The sequence below is a fragment of the Sminthopsis crassicaudata genome, chromosome 2 (assembly GCF_048593235.1).
Source record: "Sminthopsis crassicaudata isolate SCR6 chromosome 2, ASM4859323v1, whole genome shotgun sequence".
Classification (NCBI taxonomy): domain Eukaryota; kingdom Metazoa; phylum Chordata; class Mammalia; order Dasyuromorphia; family Dasyuridae; genus Sminthopsis; species Sminthopsis crassicaudata.
The window spans coordinates 169,820,036-169,845,970 of record NC_133618.1 but is presented as its reverse complement, the minus strand read 5'-3'; the positions used below and the strand labels follow the sequence as shown (position 1 = coordinate 169,845,970).

Genomic DNA, 25,935 nt, shown 5'->3' with positions numbered 1-25,935 from the left:
TACTTATTTACTTATCTATCTGTCTGTCTGTCTGTCTGTCTGTTTGTTTGTTTGTTTATTCATTTATTTATTGTTTTTGTGGAAAAGCTCACTTTGGCCATTAGCTCTCTATTGGAACATGGGACACCTTTTCCTCAAAGATTCAAAAGTTTGCAAATATTCCTTTTTCTCATGCTTAGAGTTAGAAGAAAGACCTGAGTTTGAGAAATGCTTCAGATACTTACTAGCTTTACTTTCCTTGACATTAGTTAATAATAAATTTCCATTTCAAGAAAGCATATATAATAATAGAAAAAATTATATTTATGAGTGTCCATCTTTTCTTTGCTTCCTTGAAGGTTATTTTTTTGATTTCTGCTGCACATTTTTTACTTTATTCTTTGTTTTCCCTTTCATGTCCCCTACTTTCCCAAGTAAGCTACAGTTAAGCACAAATATATTTATATGTATTCACACCCACTCACAGACCCACCCACATATGCATATATCTCTCTATAAAATACATAGACTTGCATGCATGGTCACATGTATTCACATATATGTCTATATGCACATATACATTTACCCATATGTAAGCATGCATCTAAAACAGTATTTTATATAGCTGTTATAATGTAGATTTCTCTCAATCAAGAGAACTTCTGATAAGTAAATATTCTTTTAAAATAAAAAAGTAGTTAAAACAACAACAATAATGGCATATGCTTGTGTAAAGGACTATAAATACTCCTTTATATTTTTCTAAGTGTTTTTACATCCATTTACTGTTACTTTAGATAAGTGCTTAATTTCTCTGAAATTTTCTTTTTATAAAAATGAATGATTGAGTCTTAAGAATAGTGAGTCTTAAAGGTAAAAAAACTGGACACTGATCCAAGGACTGGCTCTATCTATTAGTTTTATAACCTTAGACAGATCCTAACCTCTTCCCTGATATGTAGAATGAAGAGAACAATACTTTCACTACTTATTCTATAGGTTGTGGTGAGAGTCAAATGACATCATCCATGTGCAGTAGATATCATAAACACTATATACTATATACTATATAAGTGTAATCTGTAAATTTAAATAATTTGATTTTCAAAATATAACTCATGACATAGACTGAAAAAGGTTCTTCTAGCCTAGTTTGGCAGATGAGAAAAATAAGGCACAAAGAAATCAAGTGATTTGTCTAACTTACTGGCAGAACCAGGTCTAACATCTAAGGCTGCTGATTTCTCTGCAATGCACACTGTTGTCAGGGTTCTGGGTAATATTACTGCTCTATGAAATGGAAGATCAGAGAATTGTATTCAGGAACAGGTGACTTCCTGCTCTCCATTCCCTTAAATTTGGACCTTCACCACTGTTCACTTACCCTACAAAATGTCCATGTTCAAGTTTTCTTGGTTCTAGGCTGACCCAAATGGCCATCCAAGTGGCACTCAAGGTATTGTGGTATAGTGGAAAGAGTGATTATGTAAAAGTCAAGATATCTGGATTTCAGTTTTGTATTCTTGGCAGGGATATGCTGGAGCTAGTTCCAACTTCATCTCAAGAACTGATTGTTAAATTTTTCAATGTAAGTATTTATATCTCAGAAATTAGCAAACTTCAAATGATTCTTGTTTCATTGATTATCTAGACTGAGGAAAATATTAATATGTAGATTAAACTTAAAATTATTTTATCTTTCCTAAGTTAATATGATTATGGTCATTTCATACTAGAAGCTGGGGGCTTGAGTTCAATAGGAAAGAATTTATATATATATATTATCTTTTGCCAGACCTGGAGAATATGATCCCAAGAACTCCTCTTTGCTGTATTCTATGTCCAGGCTTAAGAAGAGTGTGAGATTCAACTTCATACTCTCAGATTCTTAAAAATACTTTGGGAACATAGACATCTGCAGAGATCCTGACAGTTTTTCCCAGAGGGTAAGAATTCAGAATAAACACAGCAAATATTTAGGAAATTGAGAATAAACATCAAATTACCATATTTGTACCACTGCTAACTCTCTGAAGCATAACTAGGCTATTTATTAATAATTTTCAACACAATATACCATGAACCTTGGAAAATTTGACCTGCCTTGACAATCAGATTCTGGAACTAGATGTAGTGTGGACTTTGCTTAAATTCTACCTCTCCCATTTTACTCAGGCTCTCTCCAGTTGTCTTGATCTAGATCTCAACACTGCACCCATATAAGGAGAAAGTGAGATGGGTGACCTTGCACAGCCCTCCTGCACTCAAATCCAATTCACTTGCATGACATGCATTACCTTCCTGATATCATGTCCTCTTCGAGGATGAAGGGCAAATAAAAACAACAGCAATCTCTAACTTAGGTATGGGGAAAGACTTTGGGGTTCTCTTCAAGTGTTTGCTCCCAGTTTCTTGACTCATTGTTAATGCATAGTTTTCTTACCCAGATAGGCAAATAATAAAACATGTGGAAAGACCAAAAGAAATGGAATCAGAGAATCTGAGTTCTAATCCCATCTGTAAATTTGTAATATTTCATGAATACAGGAGTAGTACTTGATCAATCAATCTGTTATTGTTCAGTCTTACTTTATAACTATTTCAATTCCTATTCTTTCTATGAATGTAGTTTTGATAACATCTTTAAAGTCACACAAAACTAACTTAGATGGGGGCACAACCATGGAACTATAGATTTAGAGCAGGGCAAAGAAAAAGGACAACTAAGCAGCACCGAAAATAAGCACCAGGTCTGGTGTCAGGAAAATCTAAGTTCAAACCTGGACTCAAGACACTTACTATCATGTGACCCTGGGCAAGTTCCTTGTTCACCTTAGTTTCCTCCTTTGTAAAATGAACTGGAGGAGGAAGGGGTAAAACACTCCAGTATCTTTGCCAAGAAAACCCCAAAGGAGATCATAAAGAGTTGGACATGACTGAACAACAACAAATGAGATGAGGACTTCATAATGGACCGAGTAATGATAATCATTCTAGTATCACTAGTATTTTCTAGCAACCTTACCAACAACTATCTGGATTCTAATTAACCTCATCACTTATTAAACACTTTTATTAAGAGTCTTCATTACTTGTTTTAATTTTTAAACTTCATTAGAGCATGTTTAAAAGGCTCAGAGATTTTCAGAAATACATTTTGTGGGTTTTTTAAAAATCAAAGTAAAATGGCTTTTACATTATGAACCAAAAATTATTTTCTTGAAATAGTTTCTTATTTTTAAGTTCTTTGTTGTTTCTTGGAGGAAAGGCTTTTGAGATTTTTTAAAAACTTTTTTTTTAATTCATGTTTTTTAGAAGTGTGAATATGGAAGCATTTAAGCCTAATATATAGAAAGTATATGTGTGTGTGTGTGTGTGTGTGTGTGTGTGTGTGTGTGTATTGTATATGTGCAAAAGTTGGCAGAAGCCGAAAGGAGAAGCAGAAAATATATTTAATTGTGAGGCATTACAATTCTTGGCAGTGCCCCTTTAAAGAGTGGTTGTTTGTGACAATGAAATCTTGCCTTTGAAAGATGTATTTCTGGTGATTGAAAAGATGAGGGCTTCTTGGTTTGTTCTTTAAATCTCCTCTTAGCCAAGAACAGTGGGAGAGGAATGATGATGAGCGTGCTAAAAGCGATTGCTTTAAGCATATTGGGTTTTCTTTTCATATCTGCAACATGATCCCATTATTTTGAAGCAATGAGGTCATTTAAGTGTGCCAGGCCAGAGGTTTGCTGTTTTTCCTCTATTCTTTCCCTTAAATCTTATTGTCAACCATATTCTCCTTGACTGGCTGAGCAGCTGCCCGGGTAGTTATAATCCCATTAAAAAGGCCTCTATTATGTCAATAATATATTTATAGATAAATTAGTCACCTGGGGTTATTGGGCGATTCTCCTATTTAGGCGTACTGTACCCAAGGAGAAGCTGGACTGATCCCCTTCTTGTTAGACATGGCTGGCTGCTTTTGTCAGAGTGCCATATTGGCTGAAGCAGATTAGCAATTAACGCGGAACATGCCTTCCTCTGTTTGCAAAGTCTCTGTAATCTTTGCCACTGATCATATTCCCATCAAGCTTTTCTGATAATGCTGAGATTGCAGATGTGTCGGAGCTTATGAAGCTTATAGTATTAAGTGAAAATATGACAGGCATTAAATGAACATCCTGGCAGGAGAGGTGAGGAATCTGGCCAAAGGGACTCTTTCTAAACATGTTCAAGTGCATTTGACCAATGTCCTAAAATTAGAAGTGGGTCTTCCTCATTAGGCTCCATCCAGGGAACAAAATACCTTTTTTTAAAAAGGAGATTTATATACTTGCCATCTGAGTCCAAGTTTAATTATAATCTAAAAGGAAGCCAGGAAGGAAATCAAGGAGAAGAAGTATGTTAAGTGGAAAGAGAATTGTGTTTGAAATCAGAGGATTTGAATTCAAATATTAACCTTGGATGAGTCAGTGAATCTGTTTGGACCTCAGTTTCCTCATCTGTAAGAATGATGGACTAGTTTGTCTTCAAAGTATCTTTCAGCTGTAAATCTATGATCCTATAGTCTTGTTCAGTAGCAAAGAATTTAAGTTACAATATAGGAATATACTAGAATATTAAATAGTCTGCTATTTGTGGCTTGAGGTTTGCTTTTTGGAAATATTTAGATATGGCAAACCACAAGACACAAGGCAATTTCAGTTCCCCCTTTTTTACAGAGGAAGACAGAAATAGGTCTAGAAGATCTAGAAGATAGAGGCAGAGGAACTGGGTTTTAATTCTAGCCCTATAACTTATGTGTTATAGGAGCATAGAAAATCCACTTAAATTCTGAGCCACCATTTCCTCATCTGAAAATGGGGAAAACAAAACTTGTACCTCTACTTAGTAGAGTGATTATGAACAAAATGTTTTTCAAACTCTAAAGTTCTATATAATAATAATAGCTAACAATTGTATGGCACTTATGATGTGTCTTAGTGCCTTGGGAATTAGGTACTATTTTTATCACTACATTGTTTTCTCAGTCGTATCTAACCCTTTATAACTCCATTTGGGGTTTTCTTGGCAAATATACTGGAGTGGTTTGTCATTCCTTCTCCAACTCATTTTATAGATGAGCAAACTGAGTCAAACAGGGTGCTGACTCAGCTAGTAAGAATCTGAGGCCTGGTCCTAACTCCAGACCCAGCACTTTATCCACTGAAGCTTTTAGCTGCCCTGACCCTTTACTACAGATGATGAAACTGAGGCAAACAGAGGTAAACTGACTAGCTGAATTCACAAGAACTAGTGACTTGTCTATAAACTAAATGGTTGTATTGGAATTTAGATCTTTATAACTCCCAGTCCTAGACTGTTTTCATTCTACACCATGATCAGAACATAGAATCACTGGGTTTCAGAATTAGAAAAGACCTCAATAGACATTTCAGACAATTGAAAACCAACACTCCCTTCCCCTGTCTACTCTCAACTAAAATAATTCTTTCTACACATACTTGACAAGTGATTATCTGAGATTTGTTTAAAGACCTCTGGTAAGGGAGGGGACAATTTCTCAAGTTAGCTTATTTTTCTAGATGTTAGGATATTTCTCCTTATTTCATGTCTATATCTGCTTCTACAACTTGTTCTCATCATTATAAGCTCTATTCTCAATTGCCAAGAATAAAATTTTAAATTTTCTACATGATAGCCCTTCAAATTCTTGAAGATACTTATTATATTCTCAGTAATATTATCTTCTTTGGGTTAAACATCTTTATGTCTTTCAATTAATTCACATAGCACATGGACTTGAAGCCCTTTGCCTTTATGATTGCCATTTCTTGGATGTTCTCTAACTTATCAAGATCCTTTCCATACTGTGATGTCTGGAACTGAAGATGGTACATGAAAGGGGTAATTCTTGAGACACAATACCATCTTCTTTAGACAAATAAAGGCTTTTCTGTAGGACTGAATGAGTCTTGCCTAAGTGTTTATTTCTCAGTTACTTAAAGGACTTTGAAGACCCAAGTGTAGAACAGCTACACTCAGAGTTTCTTTGTTATTTGATCTCAGAATGTTTATAAGAGGTTTGAAGAAGTTGCAAATGAAAGATAAAACTGGAAAATGTTCTTCTTGTTTCAGGTGTCACCATAAATCCCCCAAATCATGTCAACATTTTAAGGAAGCCTTGATCAGATTTCGGAGCACATCTTCAGGTTGTCTTGCTGGGGTAAAAAGAAAACTGAATTAAAAACCATGGAAAGGGACTTTGAGGTTTGGACTTCAGCTCAATTTTTCTTTATTGTCTGAACTTTTCCAAATCCCAAATTCAAATTGGGATTCATAGAAGAAACTAGTTTTTGTAAGATCCTTTTTAAAACTCAGAAAACCCGTCAGGTTTCCTGAGAACCCTTAGATTCAGACTCACAAATTCCTTACTAGAAGATATATCCATTTATCCTCTTTTTATTTGTTGGAGTTGGAACTCCCCAGTCATTATAGTCCATGGAAATTGCTTAAGTCACTAATATTCCAGTGATGTTGAAAGATCTCCCTCCCAAGAGACTTTTAACAAGACAGAAATTCCTTGGTCCTAGAGAAGTTATGTGTTAGCTTGATTAGAAAGCTTGATTAGAAAGCTTCCATCCAAGGCTATGATGATCTGAAAAGCACTGTGGATAAAATGAAGTGTTTCCTTTAAGTGGTCACAATGTGTGTTTGGCAACTTAACCACTGACCATATATTATTAAATTTTTTTGGTTATAAATTTAGATAAAATCTCAAAGTTTCTTTTATTCTCATTGTTTCACAATATGACTCATTTTATAATTGATATATTGTAAATTATCATCTTTCTCTCTGGAGTTTTAACTAGGGTAGAGAGAATAGAACTTTGACTTATTAGAATTGAATTTAGAGGACACATATCCTATTTGCCTCTTTTCACATAGGGGAAAATTGCTGAGCTTAGCATCTGACTAGCAAGAGTAATTATTGAAAGTAGGAAGCAACCACTTGGTAGGTACTTCGTCCCCTATGTAGGTCTTATTTCAGGTGAATTTCTCCCCAACCTGGTCTTGCTCTTGGTATCCTATTATTATCCTAGACCTAGAGTTCCTGTTTTCCTCTTTGTACACCTTAAGTGATCTTCAAATTTGAAGCCCAAATCATTCAATCAATTAATAAACACCTACTAAACACCAATTATTATGGGAGGTTGGTTAGCTAAGTGGTACAGTAGATAGAGTGATAGATTTGAAGTCAGGAAGGTCTGAGTTCAAATCCAGACATGGGCATGTCGCTTCACACCATTTGCCTCAGTTTCCTCATCTGTAAAATGAGCTGGAGAAAGAAATGGCAAAACCACTCCTGTATATTTATCAAGAAAACCTCAAGTGAGGTCATAAAGAGTCAAAGTGACTAAAAATGAGTGAAAAACAGCCTATTGCAGATATACTGCTAAATTCTGGAGATTTTTTTTTTTTAAAGGAAAAAGATCTGACTTCTTGGCAGCCCAAGGCATGATCCCAAAGGATATGAGATAGATCACAGAAGATAGGAAGAAGATAACAAAAAACAGAGTACCTAATTTACAACAAAATATTCTCTTTGCCCATTATGGCCCAGCCCTTTCCTAATCTTTTCTTCCCACTTACATTCCAGGGCCATACAAGTTCCCAACTTCTTCCCTTCTCCTGAGGATATTATCAGTACTTCAGGGCAGACATAAGTCATCTGCAATCCTGCTACATTCACTAGCAGTGCAAGCAGAATCTTCCTTTCTTTTGTCTCCCCACAGGATCCCTCCCCTGATTCCCAGATATTCCCATGGTTTTGGCAAGCCACCCTGAGAAATTAGACTTCACATTTAGAGCATCAACCAGAAAAAGGGGTCCTGACTTCTGTCTTCATTTTGGTGGGAGACCAAGTTGTATAGTATGGGCAGGAATTGGTAAATTGCACCATTTCAGAATTGATTAAATTGTCTTTCCCTCTCAAACCCCACTATCTTTGGGCTTGTCATTTCTTTTGAGGGCACTCCCTATCCTTCCAGGCACTCAGGCTTGTAACAAATATTTTTCAAGATTCTTCACTCTCATTCATCCCATATATTCAGTCATCTACCAAATCTTGCTGTTTCTGCCTTCATAACATTTCTTGCATCTATTTCTTCTCTCTACTTACAGATAGAACTTTCCTGATTCAGAAATAATCGTTTATAGCTTGGATAATTACAATAGTCTATTACTGTTTTCCCTCTCTCCTCATTTCAACACATTTTCCACACAGCTACAGAAGTGGTTTTCCTAAAAGACAGGACTAACCATGTCACTTCTCTATTAAACAAAATTCAGTGGCTTTGTGTTGGTTCTAGAAACAATTATTATTTCAGCTTCATCTCATGCCTTTAAAGATCTATCTTTAGCAAGCAAATATAATAAAGATGACAATACTACCTAATCTATTAATTAAATACAATTAAAAACAATCAGACTCCCAAAAAACTATTTTAATGACCTAGAAAAAATAACAACAAAGTTCATATGGAATAACACAAGGTCAAGAATTTCAAGGGAATTAATGAAAAAAAAAATCAAATGAAGGTGGCCTAGCTGTACCTGATCTAAAATTATATTATAAAGCAGTGGTTACCAAAACCATTTGGTATTGGCTAAGAAATAGACTAGTTGATCAGTGGAATAGGTTAGGTCCAAAGGACAAAATAATCAATAAGTCTAATAATCTAGTGTTTGACAAACCCAAGGACCCCAGCCTTTGGGATAAGAACTCAATGTTTGACAAAAATTTCTGGGAAAATTGGAAATTAATATGGCAGAAACTAGGCATTGATCCACACTTAACACCATACACCAAGGTCAGGTCAAAATGGGTTCATGACCTAGGCATAAAGAATGAGATTATAAATATATTACAGGAACATAGGATAGTTACCTCTCAGATCTGTGGAAGAGAAATGAATTTATGTCCAAAGAAGAACTAGAGATCATTATTGATCACAAAGTAGAAAACTTTGATTATATCAAATTGGAAAGTTTTTGTACAAACAAAACTAATGCAGATAAGATTAGAAGGGAAACAATAAAATGGGAAAACATTTTTACAGTCAAAGGTTCTGATAAAGGCCTCATTTCCAAAATATAAAAAGAATTGACTCTATAAGAAATCAAGCCAATCTCCAATTGATAAATGGTCAAAGGGTATGAACAGACAATTCTCAGATGAAGAAAATGAAACTATTTCTAGTCATATGAAAAGATACTCCAAGTCATTATTAATCAGAGAAATGCAAATTAAGACAACTCTGAGATACCACTGCACACCTGTCAGATTGGCTAGAATAACAGGGAAAGATAATGCATAATGTTGGTGGGGATGTGGGAAAACTGGGACACTGATACATTGTTGGTGGAATTGTGAATACATCCAGCCATTCTGGAGACCAATTTGGAACTATATCAAAAAGTTATCAAACTGTGCATACCCTTTGACCCAGCAGTGTTACTACTGGGTTTGTATCCCAAAGCGATCTTAAAGAAGAGAAAGGGACCTGTATGTGCAAGAATGTTTGTGGCAGCCTCTTTGTAGTGGCCAGAAACTGGAAACTACATGGATGCCCATCAATTGGATATTTGCTGAATAAATTATGGTATATAAATATTATGGAATATTATTGTTCTGTAAGAAATAACCAACAGGATGATTTCAGAAAGGCCTGAAGAGATTTACATGAACTGATGCTGAGTGAAATGAGCAGGACCAGATCATTATACACTTCAACAACAATACTATATGAAGATCAATTCTGATGAATGTGGCCATTTTCAACAATGAGATGAACCAAATCAGTTCCAATAGAGCAGTAATGAACTGAACCAGCTACACCTAGCGAAAGAACTCTGGGAGATGATTATGAACCACTACATAGAATTCCCACTCCCTCTAATTTTGTCCACCTGCATTTTGGATTTCCTTCACAGGCTAATTGTACACTATTTCAAAGTCTGATTCTTTTTGTACAGCAAAACAACTGTTTGGACATGTATACATCTGTTGTATTTAACTTATACTTTAACATATTTAACATGTATTGGTCAACCTGCCATGGTGGGGGTGGGGAGAAGGAGGGGAAAAATTAGAACAAAAGTTTTGGCAATTGTCAATGTTGTAAAATTACCCATGCATATATCTGGTAAATAAAAAATATTAAAATAAAAAAAAAGATCTATTTTTTAAAAAAAATTACATTATTTTCATAACTATATTATTACTATGTAATACACAAATAAGTAAATCTATAGAAGTACATTGATGGTATTCACCATCAAAAAACCTTGGAAGTTACTACTAAAACTAATTGCTTTTACTGATACCATTCCTAAATGATCTCAGCAGTAATGAATTATATCTTAATAGTGTTTTCTATGAAGGATTTCAAAAGCATGCGGGCAAGTTGTAGTAATTTAGCTACATGGTAGGAAATCTTCACCATAAACAGGTTGAGACTTGCTTACAGTGACACTGAGAATCTCTTGTGACCTTCTTAAAAGATAATCTTTGTTTAATCCTGGAAGGGAAACTGAAAGATTCTCTATTGAGTCTTTGCAGCTTTCAAGCTAAACTACCCCTAGGCATTTAAGGCCAATAGCCTGGTATCCTTATCTGAAATAGCTCTTGGGGATGAAATTCTACACTGTCCTTTCCTGTTCATTCCTCAGTCTCCCAACCTTCACTCTCAGGAAGTTTAGGTTTACCTGTCGTCTGCCCATATTTATTATGTAGATTTTCAATTTAGCAAGGAAGAACTAATATGTCTTAACAAGTGGCAGATATTTGGGATAGTAATTGAATATTAATAGTAATAATGATGATGATTACAGCAATTTTGCAGGCTTAAAAGTTTACAAATTTTCTTTTATTTCCTTTTATCTCATAATTTAGGTGTTAGCTGTTATTATTAACCTTACTTTATAAATGAGGAAACTGAGGCAGAGATTAAGTGATTTGCCCACCGGGACCACACCAATGTCTGAGTTGCATTCCTGCCTCCAGGTCTGTTGTTTGATTTGCTGTGTTACCTCCTTGCCTAGGTGCCACTGAAGGTGGGATAAAGAAAGTGAGGGACTTTTAAGAATAGGATTACAAGTGATTTGGAAATCTAATGGGTTTTTGTGTTTGGTTTTGCATAGAATTCAGTAAATAGCAGATTTGAGTTTTCATTGTTTGAGAGGGGAAAAAAATAGCATTCTGAGTTGCCAGGTGACTTTCAATTTTAAGAAATCCAAATTTCTAAACCTCTGCATGTCTTGATCTCTGTTATGCTGTGTACTTTTATCAGGTCTTGGTCTGTAATCTCCCATTTTATGTGGAAATCCTTTATATTCATTTCTAGAGAACTATTTTCTGGGGGGGGGGGAAAGTTAACATGGAGCAGTTAGATCCTTGTCCAGTTACCCTAGATTAAGGAGGAAGGAAAAAAGTATTTCTTAAGTGCTTATTATGTTCCAGGCACTGTGCTAATGGCTTTTCAAGCATTATCTCATTTGATTCTCACAGCAATCCTGTGTGGTAGCTGTTATTATTATGATCGCCATTTTCCAGCTGAGGAAACTGAGGTATATAGAGGTTAAGAGTCACACATCTAGGAAGTGTTTGAGATCAGATTTAAACTCAGGAAGATGATTCCAGATACAACATTCTATCCACTGTGTCATATAGGATCCAGCATAGTCTTTTTTTTTTTTAAGAATTTCTAAAGAAGATAAAGGGTAGCAATGATTATATGACTCCAGGAACTTATTGTGCACCTAGTGTATACCCAGCACTGTACTAATGAACATGGGAGAAGAAAAAAAATCTACAACTCTATTCTGAAAAAAATTATAATCTAATTGGAGTTACATATGAAACTTTTCCTGGTTCCCATTCATGCTGACACTTTGCTTTCAGAAAGTTACTTTATATATATATTTCAATATACATTTATCACTTCAGTTAGAATGTTGTTTCCTTGACGTCAAGAACTTTTATTTTACTTTATTTTTTAAACCTCAACTCTTACCTAAGTGCTTGGCAATATAGTTGGTGTCAGATAAAATTCTTATAATTGATTGTCAGTCTTTCCTGGAAATGGATGATGATAATGGTGATGGCTGACATTTTTACATCATTTTAAAGTTTGCAAAATTGTTGCACAGAAATGACTTCATTTGAGCCTCTGTAATTAGGGACTATAGAAACTGTCCTTCTATATAAGGTGGAAAATCAGCTGGGCCGGTATCAGAGAACTTGGGTTCAAATCTCACTACTATTTATTTGACTTTAGTCAAGTCATTGATCCTCTGTAGGCCTCATTTATAAAATGACATGGCCTGTAGGGCCTTGGAGCTCTGATTCTGTGATCACATCATGATCATGCTGGTGCCCTCTGGAGTCCAGTTTTGCTTTGGGCTGGGGACACCAAGGACTGGCCCTTTGGGTGGATTAGCACAATTGAAAGCTTTATCTTCTCCCTTTGAGGTTTTCCCAAGGGCTTCTCAGGATTAAGAGGCTTAGTTTAGTGTTTTCTTAGCAGGAGGACTTTGTAACACTTGATTGGGGGGTGGGGATGGGAGTGGATAAAGGGGTGGGGGGAGAGATTTTTCTAGAGAGATCTCCTGCTGGGAGAAAGAATTCCTCAGCAAGGACTTGCCCAGGTCATACATGTGTTCAACTTCCAAATGGGTGCTCCCCTAGCAAAAGTTTGTTTGCTTGTGAGTGAATGAGGTAGTCTTTGAATTTAAAAAAAAAAAAAAAAAAAAAAAAAAAAAAAAAAAAAAAAAGGAAATCACCACCCCTAACAAGCCCAGACAGCCAGGAACTTGTGGAAAGTGAATTCATGCTGTCCCGCTTTCCCAGTCTTTTCATTGCCCAGGGTAGGGGGAGGGTAAAGAGGGAAAGTTTCTCCAAGGATCTCCAGGATTTTTTTCACACAGCTGTTGGAGGGCTCATCTCACACTCTGTCTGCCCTTTATCACTGCCTTCCTCTCAGGCTCTCAAATGGCTTTTGAGAAGAAACAAGTGCTAAGGCTGGCTGAGACAGCCTGAGCGAGCCCCTCCTGCTCCTTCTCACTCTGACACTTCCTGTGCACGGAGGCTCATTCGTCTGCTATTCAGTAGCCTCACCAGCCCCAGGCACTTCCCTTAGGGAGTGTTGGAGATGCTTTCCAGCTAGCTCAGGGGGAGATGCTGCTTTTTCCTTTCAAGATCCAAGGCTGGGGCCTTAAGCTTTTGATACAGCCTATTCCCTGTATCCTTGGATGAAGTTGGGACGTCTGAAGGGTTAGCAGAGGCCTCTTACATACAAAAGCTCTCTTAATCATTTCAAGTTCTTTAGTGCCTAGAGGGGGACTCCTTGGCTAGACCAGGAAATTCCTGTGAATAGCTTGTTTCTTCTCAGTGTCAAGAATCAAAGGGGACTTTAGTTGAAGCTTCAAGTTGAGATGTCAGAAGATTGATTCTTAGCTGCATAAAATGATTTAGGTATGGCCCTTGTTCAAAAAAAGGGATGGAGGAAGACACTTCTTAATAATAACTGTCATTTATGTAGTGCTTTAAAGTTTATGAAACACTTCCCAACAGTCTTGGGAAATATGCAGAGTAAGAGAAATTGCTAAGTGCCTAAATTAAGCAACTTGCTCATGGTCATCCAGTCAGCAAATATTGGAGTCAGAAATCAAACCCAAGCCCCTTTTCTTTGGGTTCAGCGCATTTGTCACCACTGTACATCACCTCTCCCCATGATGAAGTTCCTTGAAGGCCCTAAGAGTCACTTAGTGAGGCTTTCAATCCATTAGTCAATCAACAAGCATTTAATTAAGCTCCTATTATGTTCTAGGCGCTGTATTAGACATTGGTTATCAAAAGCAAAAGCAGTTCCTATTCTGAGGAGCTTATATTCTATCAGGGGAAAAAGACAGCACAAATACAGATAAAAAGATTAAAAAACATACAAAGTAATTCTAATAAGGTAATGTTGAAGTAAGCAGAGGCAATAGAAGACAATGGAGTTGTTTTTCCTATAGTGTATACTTTCACACATATTTTAGTAAAGTTTTCTGAAAGCAAGTTGAAGGGAGTCACCACATATCTGAAAATATATGAGCAAGGTGAACTTACTCAGTAACGAATGTCATGCTAAAAGAAAAAAAAAAGCACAATCATTGATTAAAAACTTTATAGTTCAGAGGATCATGGATTTAGTGTTGAGAGTCCTAGAAATCATAAAGTCCTTAGTCTTTTTACAGATGAGTAAAGTGAGGCCCAAAGGGCATAAGTGACTTGTTCATGACTGTCCAAGTGGTGACAGAGGCAGAATTTGAACAGGTCTTCTGACTCTAGTGTAGTAAACTTTCTATTATGGCATACTACCTCAAGATCTTGGTCTCAAAATTTACTTCCATCAATGGATTTAGCAATAATATGGCTCCCCAAATTGACAAATAAATGGGCATGTTCTATGCTTTCCATAGGAGAAGACAGGGAGCAAAGATAAAAAAGGAATGATTATTCCCAAGCAACTTATAAAAATGACTTCCCCATACTCCTCCACTGACTCCCTCATCCCTTTAACCTTTTGACCCATGTTTCACTGAAGCTTTCAATAAGGTAGGGAGTGACTTCCAGGTATTCTTTACACCTCCTTGTGGGATGTATCCTCCTACTCCCTGTTAAGCCCTAGGGAGGGAGAGATGGGATAATGATTCCTTAGTCCTTTATACATTATCATATTCCTCATAGCATTCCTTTGACATGGGTCAGTACTAGCTATATTTCATCACAGTCCCTGGGAATTTGCTCCAGTCTAAAGTCAGAGCTTTGACTTCACCATGATTTGGCCTACTAATCAAAAGTTGAGAGATTGAAGAACAGAGGGACGAGTTGTGTGAGAAGAAGTTGAAGATTGACACCTTGCCAAGATGACCCACAGAGAAGGAAGAGGCCCACAGAAGCAATTCTGGGGCATGGAGATGGTGGCAACTCTGGAGATTGAAAGTGTAGACTCAGCCAGAAGTATTTTAATGGTCAGATACACCAGAGAAAGAGATGTTTTTTGTTCATCAGAGAGCTACTTTCCTAGCTTTGTTCTGACATGGAGAAGGAGAGAGATAAAGAATAGCCTTTTCTATCATAGAGCATCCTATATCACCCAACTTTCACTTATTCACACTAATCAATTGATGCACCTCTCCACCCACCAAGATGTGTGTGTTTAAGTTGTGTGAAGGGTCTGCCCTAAAATTAACCTCTGGTATTGCTATCAGATGAGGTTCCATTAGTCAAAAAGAACACATTCCATGTTTTTGAACCAAAACTTTTGCCTTTGGCTCAAAAAACAATAAATGAATCTTCCCAACTTTTAAACAAAAAACTTTAGACATTTGGATTTAGGTGAAAAGGCCTCTGGTTCCCTTCATATCTGCTGTTTTTTGTTCTCTTTTTCATATTGTTCTACTGATCTTTTTTTTCTTCCTCTGATTGGACTTTTCTGCTAAGAGCTAGGAATAGTTTTACAGCATTTCTCCATTTCTGCCAGTCATGATCTCATGTGTAGTGCTGTTGGCAGATGCCTTAAAATTGACCCTTCCCACAGATGGTGAGTTGTTGGGGATATGGGATGAGGAAGGACAGAATTGTTATAATTATTCTTCTTTGAGTCTTATTGTTTGGAAATCATAAAATCACATATCTAGAGTTAGAAGGAACCTCAGAGAACTTCCAGTTCAACCTCTACATGTTTAAATAGAAGGAACTGAGGAGACTGAATGATTGCCCTAATTACAAAGGTAATGAACATCAAATGAAGGATTTGATCCCAGAGTTAATACTATATCCATTGTATTCTGCTCCCTCCTGTTTTCTTACACCATTTACCATTAAGCTGATGGGGTAAATCTAGAGTAGATGGACAATTGTTTATTTTTAGGACTGTTCACCTATATTAGTTTATATAGTATGATCAATTGATATAAAATATAACTCCACAAGTCTGGTCACATTGTCTTAGAAGTACACAGAAGTCCATGGGAGAATGAGTTCTGACTATAAAAAATACTTGTGGTCAAAGTATAAATTCACAAGTCCTGGTTACAGGAACTTTCTTGAGTCCAGAGTCAGCATTCCTCATTATTTCAAGGAGTGATGTTCTTTGAGACTGTTTCCTTCCTTATGTAGCTATCTTGTGTCTATGTCTGAAGTCATCTTTGGTATGTCACTCTCTGGTCCTAGTTGGATACTTGTATTTATTGGTCTATCTTCTCTAATAATATGGTTAATGGGGGTAAAGAGACATATAACATTCCTTTTGGCTTTCTCTCTCCCTTTCCTTACTGTCCACTCATATGTGAAAGGCCAACTTATTTCCAGCACTGATAAGGTTTATGTCTGTCATTGCTTGAGTGCTTTGCTGCTGGGCTGCCTTTTGCTGAAATTCCTTTTGGTATTTTAAGCACCCAGAGGAATGGTTAGCTTTTTTTTTGTTAACCAATCTGCTATACTTTTCTTGACCTAATAGAACATGAGATATGAACCACTCCATTTATATATTTAAAATTCTACCATTCACCACTAATTACATTATATTACATTAATTGAGGTAGGGCTGTTGAACATGGCTTCTCAATAGCAAAAAAAAAAAAAAAAAAAAAAAAAAATTATATGAGCAGTCAGTCTTGTAAGCTTCAGGTCCCTTTATTTGCCATTGATGTTATTTATCCTTTGTTCTCAAAGAGCACCATGACATCAGGGAGCTGATACCATGACATGCAAGTGAATTGGATTTGGGTGAGGGAGAGTTATGCAAGGTCACCTGCCTCATTTTCCCCTCCAGAAACATCTGAGTCCAGTGGCCAGATATAGATAAAGAGGACTGGAGATGGCCCTGGATGAATATTTTCCATACTTAAGTGAATGCCCCAAGGGAAAGGTCAGTCATGTGACTTGGAGATATCCTTTGTTCTTGAAAAGGACCAAAGACATCCAGGGTGATGTCTTGGCAACAGGGACAACATTATTCCAAAATGGAGTATTTCCCCAGCTGCTTCATACTGACGAGTGACTAACATATATCCAAAATGAGTCTGGGAAGGGACTAGGGAAAGGCTTTGACTGGGGAAGTTGTCAGGGATCCTGTCTTGATGGGAAAAAAAAATGGCAATCCATGCTCAGGGCAGCTCAGGAAGTTCTGGGGATGGAGCTTCTCAATTATTTTATGGTGAAGGACAGCTCCTAGTCAGCTAGGTTTGATTGATTACTTACCCCTGAAATTACAGATAGAGGAACCAATCAATTAAGAAGTTGGAAATTTATAGAAGATCCATATATGGAGGAATTATAGAAAAAGAGTGGTACAGGACTAAGGCAGAACCAAAGCAGGAGGAGTAAGAGAACTGGCTAGGGAATAGATAGCTTCCTTGAATTGGATTTTTTTCTAGATTATAACACCCTTATCTGTTGTGTCCTGCTTTCTAGAGCGCCCAAGTTGGGATAACAAAACTTACCATGTTTTATAGAGCCCCCATGTCGGGGTGATTAAAATATACTTTCCTAGTAGAGAAGTGATGAAGCAGGACTGCTGAGGATGGTGGAAAAATGGAGTCCATTTCAAGGACTTTCCCCTTTTTATACCCTTATACACCCCAAAACACTGGGCAGGTGCCCAATATATACTGTGCACGAGGGACCACATGAACAACTTGCTATTGTATGTAGTTTGCCACTTGGTATCACTCTTCCACTTGGTATCACTCTGCTTCAATCACAACACAGGGTGTCACTGCTCCCGACTTCTCAGGAAGACTGAGAGCCCTTAGAGGAGATGGGGAGCTGAACCAGACATTGTTAGCAGGTTCCCTCTGGGTTGAAGGTTCTTATATCTTATCTAGAGTTCCCCCACTGTCTGTGACTCTCTACATCTCGCCCTTTCTTTTGCTTTAATTGAAGCAGGTTTATACCAGTGGTTAAATCCATCACCATGGGAGGAATCACACAAGCAAGTTGTAATATCATATAAGCAAGTAGTAACATAACAAACAATATGAATAAACAAGATACTATAAAAGATTTCCATGAGTCCCAGAAGAAAGGTGTAAAAAATAACTATCAATTCATAATTACACATACATCTCCTTAAGCAGCCAAGATATAGTCCAAAACCAATCTATTGTCCATCACCTCATGTCTCAGGGAATCCAATGATTCCTGCAGGTTTTGAAGTTCTGCATTAGTCTCATTGAGAATTATTTTTGACATTCATGAGTCATTTGCCATACACAAAGGGTTAATTGCCAGTCACTTTCAGTGGTGGGCACAATCAGTGATGGAACCACCTGATATATCTTGGGTCTTCTCCATTTCGAGTGTCTTCTCTGTTTCTCTCCGATGGACAAGTTGAATATGGTTCATCAGCACCCATGATTCCTTTTCCATCTGTAGAGATACAAGCAAACCCTCTTCCCCAAGCAGTTAACCTATCTGGTCCCTTCCATTCATCACTCTCCAGTTCTCTCTACATCACTTGGTGATTATTTAAAGATATTGGAACTGCTCACATTGGACACTGCTTTTCTGGTGGGTTATAAAACCTCTCTGTCGGAGACAGTGCATCTTTGTCAAAAAAAAATATATATATAATATATAAAGTTAAGTTTAGAAATGCTCTAGGATTATCTGTGGCTCCCCCTCTCTTTTATTTTTGGAGTCATCTTACCCATTTATGAGGTTCCCCTTTTTTAACTACAAAAGGAGCAAAAACCTCTGCTCCATCCCCAAGCTTCCATTCCAAAGGGGCAGCAACTAAATTTAACTGCTATTGATCCTCCTATGCCAGACACATGGGAACTTGCCAGAATCTTTGGCCAGTGACTGCGATATTAGCTACACATTCCCTAGTTTCCCGTATCAGTGTATGGATGGACACTATTTTGTAAGCACTCTCAGGAGGCAAAATGATCAAGCTTACTTTGTGTGGAGGCAAGGGGCCCATAGGCTGGAGAGGAACAGGTTTCAACTCTCCATGGGATATCTCAGTATTCCCAGGAGCATAGCTCTATTCTCCCTAATTGCAACCCCTTTACCCCCCTTGCTTAAAGTCTCTCTGGGTGTAATAGTAGTTGCCATCATGCCCCAAGTATTTTTTGCATGGGGTCTTGGAGCCGAACCCTGCTTCTTATATTGAGGACTTAGGGGGTGGGTAAAACTGCTTCACAGGCAGTGCTGATGGTGTCATTGCCATTCCTACTCCTCCTCTTCCTCCTGCCCAGGAAGGCAGAATTGAGGGAAGAGTCAGGAAATGGGGAATACTCTAAGCACAAACTCAGGTGTAGGCAGAATTGAAAAAGAGCTTTGAAGGTGAAAAGCAAACTCAGCAGCAAAGTACTTAAGGTATTTAATTCCTTTTTTGCCCAACAGGCAATGGTACTTAAGATACTTAACTGTTTTCTTGCCTCACTGGCCATGCCCTGCAGTTCTCCCAGAGGAGTAACAAACAAAATAAATCAGTAAAAAGCTAAAAAAGATTTCCTTAGCTCTGCCCCAGGTGCTGTACTCTCCTAGGCTACAGGCACCACCCCTCTGCTTGTTTTTCTCCTTATACTTCCTTGTCTAGCTGCCCAAGTTAAAATTTTTCCTTTTTTTTTTTAAAACTTGTGGGATTCCTTAAAACCAATTTTATTCCATTGTATTCAGTTGTTCTCCCACTAATTTCCACATCTTTGGCTCCAAATTCTCATTTTTACAAAGCCACAGAGACATGCACTCCTGAGCATCTGAGAACTCAGTGATCTGTTTTCGAGTTACCAACAAGTTTTGTTTCTCCGTTAAACTAACTAAGCCTGCTTTATACTTCCCTCGGTAAAGAGGCTCTTTTCTTAATATTTGCCTCATTTAGGATGAAAAACCAAAGTGACTAGATTACCCCTTACCAATTCTTCTGGCTTGCCTATGTTTATTCTTACCCTATACCAGGTCACTGGGACTACTTCACTGAAAAAGCTGATCATGTCAGTCAAGCTGATGTGTATAGGACCTCACCTAGAGCCCCAAATTGGGGTGACAAAAGTACCATTGCTTTCTAGAGTCCCCATGTCGGGATGATTAAAGTTATGTGCTTTATAGAGCCCCCAAGTTGGGGCAACAAAACATACCATTGCTTTCTAGAGCCCCTCTACCAAGGTGATTAAAATATCCTGCTTTCTAGAGCCCCCACAAAGGAGGGATTAAAATATACCATCTTAGTGGAGAAGTGATGAGGTGGGACTCCTGGTGGAAAAATGGAGTCCATTTATTTCAAGGACTTTTCTCTTTTTATACCCTATACTCTTATATAACAAAAACACTGGGTATGTGCCCAATATATACTGCACATGAGAGATCACACGAACAACTTGCTACTGTATGTAGTTTGCTACCCAGTATCACTTTGCTTCAATCACAACACAGGTTGTCACCACCTTCTGACTTCTCAGGAAGGCTGAGAGTCCTTAAGGGATATGGGGAGCCGAACAAGACTTTGTTAGCAGGTTCCCTTTGGGCTGAAGGGTCTCACTCAGAGTTTCCCCACTGACTGTGACCCTCTACAATTATCCTATTCTTCCTTTCCCTTTTCTTTACCTCTCCCTTTTCCTTCTTCCATTATTTTATGGCACAGAGCTTTCAGGATACTATGGAGCTTGGGGCTAAAGGTTTACTGACCCATGTGGCAAATGCTTTTCCACTGAATGACTTTAAAAATTGAATCCTGGATAGTTGAAGAGTATTTTGCCAGAAGCTAAGCAGATGAACCTCTGAAGTTTCCTTCAGGATAACTTGAAAAGAAATCATCCTTCTTAAAACAACATTACCTTCTTTAATCTGTTATAACTTGGAGAGAGTGTGAGAGAAAAAGAATGCAGGTAAAAGAAAAGAAGGAACAGAGAATAGTTGAAGAAGGAAGGGAAATGAGTTGAAGAAAATTTCAAGACTAGAAAATACCTTTGGAAATAAAAATATATAACAGGATAGTGAGATTGGAGGAAGGGAGGAAGGGAAAAAATCCAAGGAAACTAGAATTTGAATTATCTTTTTTGAAAAGTTCCAAGTTTCATTGAGAGCTGGCATTTGTGAACTATAGTCAGAAAGTCTATGGTTTTGCAAACTGCATTTTTACAGAATGGCAAATGCAAATTCATACTACCAGAGTCTAAAAGGAAATATCTGAGGATATTTGGAGCCTGGAATCTTTGACAGATTCAAGGTTCATTTGTTTTAGAATTTCAAGTTTTTTTTTTTTTTTTTTTTTCCCCTTCAAGTTTAGTCTTCCAAACTGCCTTGCTTCACTAAGAAACTTTATTTCTAACAGAATTGTTCTCTTGGTGGCATCTTTTAAACTCTTGTTGTGGGTTGGTTCCTAGGAAGGAACCTTTTTCATTGTCCATCTGTACCTTTTTCACTGGTCCAGTTTCCTTGGAGTTTGGGGCTTTGACATTCTCTTTGACTTCTATTAAAAACTACAATTATGAAGCAAATGCCGCATTTTTCCTTTAAAAGTTTAAAATGAAGAAAAATGCTTGTGGGGTTGGAAACTTGGGAGAGATGTGCTGTGGTTATCTGTCCATCCAAGAATAAAATTCCAACGGGTTTGTAAAAAAGTAAAAAGAAAGACTTGCTGTAGTTTGGTTAGTTTGAAAGTTATTCTCTGACAACACACCTTATTTTCAAAGAGTAGTGCTTCCTGCTTAGACAGGCTTTTAAGGGTATAATTTCTTAAACGATGAAAGAGAACATCAGCTTGAGGGTGAGCAAATATCTGAGGACATTTCTATGATGCTTTCAGGTCTCTTTTATAGAGAGATAGATTTCCACATGTAACAAATAGTCCTAGTATTGAAAGGAACTGGGCAAAGTGTAGGACCACTTCTGCAATGAATTTTTTTCTTTACCAATCTAAATTCCAGTTGTTTTCCAAGATCTGTTTCAAGTACCTCTTTCTTTTAAAAGAATTAAAATTTTTTATTTGTTTTATAATTTTAAGCACTTGAATTTTTTTATTCTTTTTCTTTTTTTTCAGTTCCAAATTATCTCCCTCTTCTTATGCCTTCCCCCACTCAATAAGAAGGCAAGGAAAACAAAATCTATTGTGTACAGTCTTGAAAAATACATTTCTGAATTAATTATATTCCAAAAAGGAAAGAAAGAATGAAAAAATTATGCTTCAATCTTCATTCTTCATCCATTAGTTTTCTATTTGGATTCTTTTGGAATTGCAGTAGATCATAGTGTTGATGAAAATTACTAAGTCTTTAATAATTGATTACTTTTACAATATTGTGTTGCTCCTGGTTTTTATTCCTTTCATTTATCATCAGTTCACACAAATTTCCCCAGTTTTTCTGACACTATGCCCCTTTATCATCTTAGAGCACAGTAGAATTCCATCACATTTATGTATAAACCATTCCCAAACTGAAACTAAGGACAGTTTTCCCTTAGTTTCTAATTCTTTGTTACCACAAAAAAGGCTGTTATAGTATTTTAAAACATATTGATTCTACTTCTTTTTCTTTGATTTTTTTTTTTAGAGTATAGACCTAGTTTCTGTATTGCTGAGTCAAAGGGTATATACAGTTTAATGGCCTTTTGGGCATAGTTCCAAATTGTTTTCCAGAATAATTTTATTAGTTCACACTTTCACCAATAGTGCATTTTCCTATAGTTCTTCCAACATTTTTCCATTTTTGTTATTTTAGCCAATCTGATGAGTATACTTCAGATTAATTTTTAATATGCATTTCTCTAATTATTAGTGATTTGAAGGTTTCTGTCCCTTTCCCCATCATGGCTCTCCATAACTTTGATTTCTTTCTCTGAAAGTTATCTATTAATATAATTGGAAGATTTATCAAATGGTCAATGGTGCTTATTTTTGTAAATTAATTCAATTCTCCTATATATTTTAGAAATGGGAACTTTATTTGAGTAACTTGTGGCAAAGATTTTTCCTAGTTTTCTTCCTTTCTTTTAATTTTAGCAGCATTAGTTTTGCTTGTTCAATATATATATATGCATATATACATGAAAACCGGTCTTTTTTATTTCTTTGTGAATCTCTTTATCACTTGTTTGCTCATAAACATTTCAGATATTCAGAGATTCTCATAGGTAATTTCTTTCCAGTTCTATTAATTTAATTTTATTACTCCTTTTGTCTTAATCATATGCCTATTTTGAGTTTATCTTGGTATCAGGTATGAAATATTGGACCATTCTTACTTTTTATCTCACTATTTTTTTAGTTTTCTCAACAGTTTTGTCAAATAGTGAATTCTTGCCCCAGTAGCTGGGATCTTTAAATTTATCCAATAATTTGTGTACCTAATTTATTCTATTTATAAGCCATTTTTTCATATCTAATACCAAACTACTCTGGTCATTACAATTCTGTATTATAATTTGAGATCTGGTATTGCTAGGTCACTTTCTCATTTCCCCCTTCCTAATGGTGAGCCTCCATTAATTCTTGATGAATTGTTTCTCTCTTGATAAATTGTATTATTACTTTTTCTAGTTTTAGGAAGTAATTCTTTGCCAATGTGATTGTTGTGCCACTGAATAAATAAATTAATTTAGCTTGTATTGTAATTTTTATTATATTGACTTGGCCCACCAATGAGTAATTCTTATTCTTCCAGTTATTTAAATTGACCTTTGTTTGGGTGAAATATTTTGTAATTATATTTATATAATTTTGGTGTGTGTCTTGGCAGGTAGATTCTCAAGTGTTTTGTTGTTTTTGCTATTGATATGATCATTACAGCTATAGTTTTCCTAATATGAAACAAGCCATGCATTTCCAACCTTGACATAGTATGTAATCTTTGTAATATATTGTTGAAATCTCTTTGCTATTATTTTATTTAAAATTTTCCCACCAATATTCATTCATTTTGAATCTCCCTGCTTTAGGTAACAAGATCATATTAGTAGGATCACTTTATTTTTTTTTTCAAAAATTTTTTTTTAGTTTTGGAATTATTTGTTCTTTAAATGTTTGATAGAATTTACTTGAAAATTCATCCTGGCGATCCCTTTGGGAACTTATTTACGGCTTATTCATTTTACTCTACTCCTCCTCCAGAAGGGTTTTAAAGTATTCTATTTCCTGTTTTATTAATATGAGCAATTTATATTTTAAAAAATATTCATCTGTTTCTTTAAGATTCTTTAAGTCAGTTTTATTGGGATATAGATGATCAAAATAGCTCTGAATAATGATTTTTATTTCTGCATTGATTGTGATTTCATCTTTTTAAATTTTGATATTGATGATTTTGTTTTTTCTTTTTAAAAATAAAATTAGTGAATGATTTTTTAAATAGTGCCTAGTTTTATTTACTAATTCAATTAAAATCATTTTGCTAATCTTTCCTTTGATTTTCAGGATTTTTATTTTGAGATTTTTACTGAGGATCTTTAATTTGTTGTTTTCTCTGTTTTCTTTTTTTTAGTTGCATACTTAATTGATATGTGCTTTTTCTCTTTTATTGATGTATATTTAGAATTATAAAACTTCCCCTAAATACTGATTTGACTGTTTCTCAGAGATTTTAGTATGCTGTTTCATTATTATCATTATCTTTGAGGAAATTATTGTTTCTATGACTTGGTTTTGACCCCTTATTTTTTTAGAATTAAATTTATTAGTTTCCAAATGGTTTTAATCTAAGATTTAAAGCCACTAATTGGATGTAATTTTTATTGCATTATTGTGAGAAAAAGATGTATGAGTATTTCTGGTTTTTTGCTGTTGTGAACATTTTTACATGATAATAAATGGGCAATTTTTTTGGAAAGTTCCTTGCACAGCTGAGAAATAGGTATACTTATTTCTATTAAAATTCAATATTCTCCAGAGATCTATAATACTTAATTTTTCTAAAATCTGTTCATCTTTTAAAATTCTTTTTGTTTATTTAATGGTTAGATTTATCTAGGTTTGAAAAAAAGGAAAATTAAGGTTTCTCACTAATATTATTTTACTGTTTCCTCCTAAAACTCATTTAATATTTCCTTGAATAATTTGCTTGCCATCCCATATGGTGTGTATATGTTCAATATTGATAAGAATTAATTTTCTATGGTGCCTTTTATTAAAATGCTATTCCCCTATTTATCTCTTTTAATTAGGTCTATTCTTGCTTTTCCTTTGTCTGAGATCTTGATTGCTACCCCTGGTGATGGTTGTTGTTGTTTTTAACCTTAGCTGAAGTATAATAGTTTTTGTTCTACCCTTATTTTAACTCTATGTATATCTTTCTGTTTCAAGTATCTTTCTTATAAACAAAAAAATTGTTGAATTCTGTTTTCTAATCCATTCTGCTCTCATTGCCCATCACTATCTTCTTGGAATATTTTTTCCTCTCAAATGATTGAAAAGAGAATCTTTCTTTTAGTCTTTGTATTCTAAGCACTATGCACTTAGCACTATGTCTAATAAATCTTATAAATATTTTAATTGGTTAATTGAATAATTAGAGGTAAAGTCTGAATTAGAGGCTTGGATGTTAGTTACATGATATAGAAGTGTTCTTCCCCCCCCCCCCCCACCAGTGCATCTTCATCTTGAATGTACCTTTATATGAATCTCTTGTCAAGATGTTAGTCTGTAAAAATCGGTTGATTTCCATTGGGTTGAAAGAGTTGGATTGTATGTAGGTGATATGAATCAACTAGTGCCAAAACTCTTTGTAGCTCAGTAGTTTGTCATCCATTCTAACCAGTCATTTTCTTTTTTTCTTTTCTTTTTTTTTTTTGGAAATTCAAATTCTGAATTTATTTCTTTTTTAAAATTTTTTATTATATATATATATTTTTATAATATTATCCCTTGTATTCATTTTTCCAAATTATCCCCCCCTCCCTCTACTCCCTCCCCCCATGAC

The 25,935-nt window shown here is 35.8% G+C and overlaps 1 long non-coding RNA gene across 1 annotated transcript; it reads left to right on the top strand.

Moving 5' to 3' along the window:
• Positions 1-994: 994 nt before the first annotated feature.
• LOC141553315 (uncharacterized) lies at positions 995-6,733 on the top strand. Its single transcript, XR_012485392.1, has 3 exons — positions 995-1,567; positions 1,826-1,925; positions 6,106-6,733. It is a non-coding gene; the product is annotated as an uncharacterized LOC141553315 (long non-coding RNA).
• The last annotated feature ends 19,202 nt before the right edge of the window (positions 6,734-25,935 follow it).